Raw genomic sequence first — 6,792 nt, forward strand, 5'->3', positions numbered from 1 at the left:
CTAAAATGCAGAAGTACCAATCCCACATTTTTGAAAAAATAGCTGAATATTTATTCCCAGTTCAACCCTTCTGTCTTACATTTAATTCTAGATTCCAACTTTGGCAGAGACATCTTGGGGAAAAAATCCTACAAAATACACCCAACCATAAAACCCAACTATCAACCAGGCTGATGGTCTCCCCTTTGGTTTTGGGTAAATGAGCAAGAGATATACCCAGAACATCAAATGATAAATAGCCTTCAGGTGATCTTGATGCTAAAATAAAATAGCGTAAGATTCTTTCTGAAAACAAGTACACAATGAGAGCAATTTTGCCTGTCTACCTGCAGCTTGCTGTTGAGACATGAGAGCAAGAAATAAATATTTTACAAGCCAAGTGGTAATTACCTGACAAAAATTTAATTAGGAGAGTATCTTTTATACCTCAAGACTTCTCTATCAAAGGCAATGAATAATGTTGAATTATTTACCTTTTTAGTACAGGTAGTCCTTGACTTACAACAGTTCATTTAATGACTGTTCAAAGTTACAGTGGCAATGAAAAAAGGGACTTATGACCATTTTCACACCTATGAGTGGCATCCCCATAGTCACATGATAAAAATTCAGATGCTTGGCAACTGACTCAGATTTATGATGGTTGCAGTGTGATCATGTGATCACCTTTTGTGACCTTCTAACAAGCAAAGTCAATGGGGAAGCCAGATTGACTGTGTTACTAATTTGGCAACTGCAGTGATTCACTTAACAGCTGTGGCAAAAAAAGTCATAAAATTGAGCAAGATTCACTTAACAGATGTCTCATTTAACAACATACATTTTGGGCCTCAGTTGTGGTCGTAAGTCAAGGACTTGTGAGGCTTCATTGACTATAATGTGAAACACAAGTGGCAATGCTGCATCTACACCACATGCACACATCAGGACAGATTTTAGTCACTAATAACTGACTAAAATGAATTACGGAATATATAGACTCTGTATATATTGTATTTTGTGCATAAGATGGTCAGCTTCTTTGAACTTCTTGTGGGAAATATCTATAAAGGCATATAAAATGTTAACTACATTTAAAATATCCATCCAAGTTTGGTTTTTTTTCTACTTCCCCAAGAACTCCTACACCCATCTGTTCTTAGACCCCCTCTAAACAACCAAGCCATTTCAGTGTATTTCATGCCCACCATTTTACCATTTAACCTATATTTATTCAATTACTGTTTCTTGATCCTATCACTTAAGAAGCAGATACACTTTCTAAAGTTTCATTTCTACTCCATTCAATTTACTTTATGTTTCTCCTGACATACCAAGTTCTCATTTCTATATAATAAAGCAGAAGCATCATCATGTACACAGTTTTGTTCCTTTCAAGAAACAAAATGTATAGGACAAACATAAAAATAAGGGGGATAATTAGGCAATAGTTATCATTCCTTTCACCTTAGCATATAGTCATGCTGGCCACACGATCATGGAAGCATCTTCAGAAAAGTCCTCGCTCCCTCATCTAGGAAACAGAGATGAGCCCCACCCCCTAAAGCAAGGGTGTCAAACTCACCACATCACATGACGTGTCACAACATATCGTGACCTTTTTCCCCCTTGCTGGAGCTGGGGTGGGTGCGGCTTCCGCATGATGCATCCAGCCCGCGAGCTGGCAGTTTGACACCTCTGCCTTAAAGTCAAACATGACTAGACAGGAGAAACCTTTACCTTTTTAAAAAAAAAGAAGACAAAAAACTATAGAGTCAAAAATAACTAATACTGAGTTTAAAATAGGCCCGAAAAATAGTGGTTAGGCCAAAGTTGCAAATGAACATTCTAAAAACACCGAGGACACTTTCAGATATCATTTTAGACTACACACTATGATTTGTCAACTATAATATATGGGTTTACACTACATGCTAAGTCCAAAGAAAATAAATAGCGGTTTACCAATGCGAGTGAGATTTTAATCCCTGTTGTACAATATTTCACTAGTGCAGATACATTCTCACAAAGCCGCTGTAGGTTGTGTAAAGGGTGAAGCATCACTATTGTTGGCTACACTTGCTAGCTACCAAAGTGCTATTTCTTTTGTAGGTATTTTTTATTTACATCCTATCTTTATTATTTTTACAAATAATTCAAGTCAATAAACCTGGCCAACACACATTCCTCCTCCTATTTTCCCTATAACAACAACCCTGTGAAGTGGTTTGGGCTGAGAGAGAGAGAGACTAACTGACCCAAAGTCACCCAGCTGGCTTTGATGGCTAAGGTGGGATTAGAACTCACGGTCTCTTGCTTTCTATCCTGATGCCTTAAATACTAGACCAAACTAGTTCTCCTGTTAAAATGACATATTTATTGTTAAGATTTATTCTGGACCAAGTATTAAAAACCTCCCTTTTTACTACCTTGATTTGTAATATGGAAAAAGGTCTTTTTACTGCCTGTTTCGCTTATATAAACTCATTAGATGTACAGTATCTATTAGTCCTTTAAGATACACCAGATGTGTACACCAAAGTCATGAAAACTAAAACTACCTTATAGGCTTAGGGCAGGGGTAGGCAACCTTGGCTCTTTTATGACTCGTGGACTTCAACACCCAGAATTCCTGAGCCAACCATAAAAGAGCTAAGGTTGCCTACCCCTGGCTTAGGGAAACATTGAATGTGCTTCCCTCGTCCCTGAAGAGAAACGGGGAGATTTAGTCTGAAATACTTTCTCAAATTTTCTTCCTACTTTGGACTGAATTCCTTTTCTTTCTTTTCTTTGACCATGGCTAGTGCTTTTCTTCCTATTCCTTGAGGTTATTCTCATAACTCATAACTATATCCAACTTCTTGGTTAGCACAAGAGTAGGGAAATGGTCCTCAAAATATCATACCCCAAATGGTTAACGGATTCTGTACAGATAATGGGGTTTCTAGATAATGGGGTTTCAATAAACTCAGTGACAACTCTATTGATCGGAGATCTTTTGGCAATCTTTTTTTTTTTTTTTTTTGGTCTTAAAACTGATTTTATAGATGGACTTTTTAAGATAGCCCCAGTAGATATAGTTCCTGACTACTGAATAGTAGCCTGTATTGTATAATGTTTTACACCATATTTTGTCTAGTATGTAGTTCATTTCATTGTGCTCTCACAAAAATGAGCCTAAAAGGAAAATCTATTTCTTAAATTCAGTGAAAAATTGACCGTGTGTCCTTGTGTCAGTTACCATGTACAGAGCGGTTAGCAATTTATATTTAATAAAAATTTCAGAGATTGAAACAGAAATACAGTTTTTTTTTTGTAAAAAATTTTATTTTCAACTTTACAATACATAACAATCTTACAAATACTTCAGATAAAAAATAAAACAAATTGATACACACCACATTCAGTCTTGCCCACCCATTTCCCCCCAAACCGCATCCCACCTCAAACCAACTTACTTCTTTCCCTCTTTTTCTTCACTCACCCCCTCTCCTCCTTCACCTCAACCTTCCTACTTACTTCTCACCTTCTTCTCCTCTCTCTTGATGCGGTCCATACAGTTTTTAACACGTGATTCATTCTAATGCAAATTTTACTTAACTTTTAAAAAGAAATGTTAAAAAATTATTTTTGAAGTTTAAATAACAATGAATACATTAAATGCAGTTGGGATGGGGCATTCTCTGCATACTTCATAGTTTCCTCCAATTCTTGAATATATTCATTCAAGTCTAGGCAGATTTCAACCTTTTTAACTAGAACCCGAGTTTGCCACTAGAGCAAAATGGGAGGAGGAGGGGAGTCTTACTGGAAAGGATATAAAGCTGCCCAGATTCTCCCCAAATAGCTAGATGAACAGTAAACTACATGCACACATACACAAAATATAAAATTAACAATCAAATTAGATAGGAGTACATAAGGAGAATGCACACTGAAAGAACCTGTTTTTGTTCTACTGCAAATCACTCAGACTGTCAAGTTTCTCTAAACTTACTACAGTACTCAGAAACAGGTAGAAAAGACTGAAGGCTTAATGATACAATATCACTTATGCCACTTCGGCAAAGTATATAACATCAGGGTGCTAAAATACAGCTTCTTCCATCAAAGCCTACTTTCCTTATAATCCAGGGACACAGAATAATCATTAGTTATTTGCATTCAATTTAATGTTTTCTGAGCTAGGCAGGGAGCAACATGTTTTCTTTGTACATTTTGTGCCCAGAGTGTGGCTGCTATCCATTTAGAATACACCCACAAAAATGGTCCCACTTAGCCTAGAGTATACCTGATAATTTTTACAAATCAAACCAGAAGAAAACCACTAAATTCATGCATTTGACCTCAAGCATCACAAAGCTCGCAAGCTCATAGTCAGGTGCCTACCGACATTCAAAAGATAGCAGCAGAAACCTCTAGGTCTCAAGGAATGGAAACCAAAACATACAGTGACACTAAGTCTGCATTTTACAGCCATTTTCTGTGGGAGTCTCAGTTAATGCACTCATGAGAATCCTTTATAGTGGTCCTAATCCAGGTACCCATTTGTCAGCAGATTAAAAAAAGTGGGAGAAACTGAGCAGCGTGCAGGCTTTCAAGAAAAAAAATCAAGAGAGGAAATAACATCTACCCAGAGTCAGAAAGCAGCAATTGCACATAAAATTCATCTCTAACTAATATGCTTGCAGCAATGAATCACTGTCAATATGTTAACATCTTTGCAGAGTGGCTTTTCTCTTTAACTCTGATAAATTCGGTGCCCTGAAGCTATACATGTTTCAGATAGGATAAGAGTACATCTTTTAATTCCTCCATACAGCCAGCCAAAAATCTGTATTGGGAAGACCAAGCATTTCTTCCATAACTGTGGGATTGGAAAAAAGAATAATTGCTCACCCATCACTCCCCATTTTAGATAAAGCTTCCAGATTTCCAAAAGCAGTTGTCAGATTTGTGTTTTGGAACATGTTCAAAGGGGAATTATAAAATCTATGACTGGTGGGTGATTACATGAATTGTATTGGATTAAATGTAAAAATAAGTGATAGGGAATCAACTTTACTTCTTGTCCTGGCCCCACAAACTACTCTTAAGAATGTAACTTGGCCACTTAATTGCAGTCCAGAAATAAGACATGATGAATTATAGCTCTACCTGGAAGCAGATAAGAGCCCAGTGCCACTGGCAGCTTTCGTTAATTGGAAGCTGTTGAGGTTCCAGAATGTAATTGACTAGAATGTGATGTAGCTTTTTTGAGTCATTCATTATCTTATGCTTACAATCCTGTATTTTAATTTGGTTTTAGTGTGTTTCTGTTTAATTCATTTTGAAACATTTTATTTTTATTGTGAATCAACTTGATTACCATCTTTTGGCACAAATGTTAAATACACATCCAATAAGTCAATTAACATCCGATAACTGAGCTATGTCAAATATTCAGTATGCCTCTTTCCATTAATTAAAAAAAATAGAAGGTTGGCACCATATTTACATAACATATGTTTCCCATTTCCTTCTTTTTATAGACTAATCTCCTTGATCACAGGGCAAATAGCACAAATATAATAAATTAGTAACGATGCTTTGCAAATCTGAAATATACTTCTTATGCGACTCACAGCCCTACCTTCTACTGGAAGTTCTTGACTGCTAGTTGTCACAATTTATTATTACTATTCATTGCCCAAATGCAAATAGCAAATGAAATTTTAGGCAGTTACTGTTCAGATCAGGACTGGGTGCATGTATAAAAATAGATTTAGAATTAGAATAGAATATAGCTGGAAGGGACCTTGGAGGTCTTCTAGTCCAGCCCCCTGCTCAAGCAGGAGAACCTATATCATCTCAGACAGGTGACTGTCTAGCCTCTTCTTGAAAATCTCCAGTGATGTAGCTCCTACGATCTCTGGGGGTAAGCTGTTCCACTGGTTGATTGTCCTCACTGTCAGGAAGTTTTTCCTTAATTCCAGGTTGCTTCTCTCTGTGATCAGTTTCCAACCATTGTTTCTCATCCTTCCGTCTGTTACTTTGGTGAACAACCTGACCCCCTCTGCCTTGTGCAGCCCCTCAGATACTGGAACACTGCTATCATGTCTCCCCTATTTCTTCTTTTCTTTAGACTAGCCAAACCCAAGTCCCGTAGCCGTTCTTCATATGTTTTAGTCTTCAGGTCTTTGATCATCTTAGTTGCCCTTCTCTGAATTTTTTCAAAATCTCAACACCTTTTTTGTGATATGGTGACCAAAATTGGCTGCAGTATTCCAGGTGTGGTCTTAGAGTTTATAAAGCGGTACTAATACTTTGCATGATCTTGATTCTATGCCTCTGTTTACGCAATCCAGGATTATATTAGCTTTTTTGGTTGCTGCTGCACACTGCTAGCTCATAGTCAAGTGATTGCCTACTAGGACTCCAAAGCCACATGTTTTTAAAGTATGATCTGGCTTTGTCCACAGGATGCTGCTGAAAGATTTCCCTTTTTATGACTTTGAGGAAGTTTCTAAATTAGCACTGATGATGTTACCTAGTTTGGGTAATGAAACATCTGCAAGAAAACAAGCGAGCTCAGAGAGCACCAAGGACCCCTCATGTTAACCCTGAGCTACAAATATTCTCCTTTATTAGTTTCTAAATTGATAAACAAAATGATGTATTTATTTAAAAGGTTTATTTAAATAAATCCCAACAATTGTCAGATTTATTTGGGAGCACATGACTTCCAGAATTTAGTTTTGGTACTGCTTGTGAGAAATAAACCCATTTGGGCCAACTTCAAGGGATAGTTTCTGCAGCTGGTCTATTAATATT

Source organism: Crotalus tigris, unplaced genomic scaffold (assembly GCF_016545835.1).
Source record: "Crotalus tigris isolate CLP2741 ecotype Arizona unplaced genomic scaffold, ASM1654583v1 scf7180000017568.12009008, whole genome shotgun sequence".
NCBI lineage: Eukaryota > Metazoa > Chordata > Lepidosauria > Squamata > Viperidae > Crotalus > Crotalus tigris.